Below are 1,473 nucleotides of genomic sequence, written 5' to 3' on the forward strand. Positions count from 1 at the left end.
GTTCGGTTCGGTTCGGTTAGGTTAGGTTAAGTTAGGTTAGTGAAACGGGGATTACGCGTATTCACTGAATAAACATTCAGGGATTACGCGTAATCCCTAGGTACGTGTTCTTACTGTAACATATATATATCATAGAGAAGGATTTGTAAATTTGGCACACACAACAGCATGATTAATTATCGAGGGGGCACAAACGGCGGACTCTATCCCAAGGCGACCTGTGAGATGACCCGCTTAGCATATAGACAATGTATTCCAATTTGCCTGTACTATTATCTCTCTGAAGAAGACTCTGTCGAAACGTTAGAAAATATTTCTGCTCCTTCCTGGAATTTACCTATACCACTCTTGCCATACATACATATATATATATTTATACATATAGATGTATATATACAGTATATATATATATACATATACATATATATACAAACATATATATACATATATACACATATAGATGTATATATATATACATATATATACATATAGATGTATATATATATACATATACATATATATATACATATAGATGTATATATATACATATAGATGTATATACATATATATATATACATACATATACATACACACACATATATATATATATATACATATATATATATATAATATATATACATGTATATACATATACATATATACATGTATATACATATACATATATACATGTATATACATATACATATATATATATACATATATGTACATACATATATCTATATGTATATATATATATATATATATATATATATATATCAGACAATCTCCATGACCGTCGCGCAGAGGATTCGAACCCGCTGCTTCTGGACCCAAGAGAGGCTCCATAACACCCGCCTTAGACCACTCGACCACTGACGATATAAAACCATATGAACTCATAACCTATCTGGTTACCGACATTGGGGAAGACGCTAACTGCTCCCCCATATAACCCCCATTTCACCATATGGACAATCGCACTCGTGGGAGGGGTAAGGACCGGAACGAATCCCTTTCACGCTTCTCGCCATCGTAATTATATGAGAAATTCGCTAGTAAACAGCGACATCAATTAGACAATCTCCATGACCGTCGGGCAGAGGATTCGAACCCGCTGCCTCTGGACCCAAGAGAGGCTCCATGACACCCGCCTTAGACCATTCGACCACTGACGATATAAAACCATATGAACTCATAACCTATCTGGTTACCGAGATTGGGGAGGGCGCTAACTGCTCCCCCATATAACCCCCATTTCACCATACGGCAATCGCACTCGTGGGTGGGGGGGTAAGGACCGGAACGAATCCCTTTCACGCTTCTCGCCATCCTAACTATATGAGAAATTCGCTAGTAAACAGCGACATCAATCAGACAATCTCCATGACCGTCGCGCAGAGGATTCGAACCCGCTGTTTCTGGACCCAAGAGAGGCTCCATAACTCTAGGCACCTCCCTACCTTCTGTCTTTTT

The sequence above is a fragment of the Oratosquilla oratoria genome, unplaced genomic scaffold (assembly GCF_046742065.1).
Source record: "Oratosquilla oratoria isolate Oo_2021 unplaced genomic scaffold, ASM4674206v1 SCAFFOLD288, whole genome shotgun sequence".
In the NCBI taxonomy this organism is placed as follows: Eukaryota; Metazoa; Arthropoda; class Malacostraca; order Stomatopoda; family Squillidae; genus Oratosquilla; species Oratosquilla oratoria.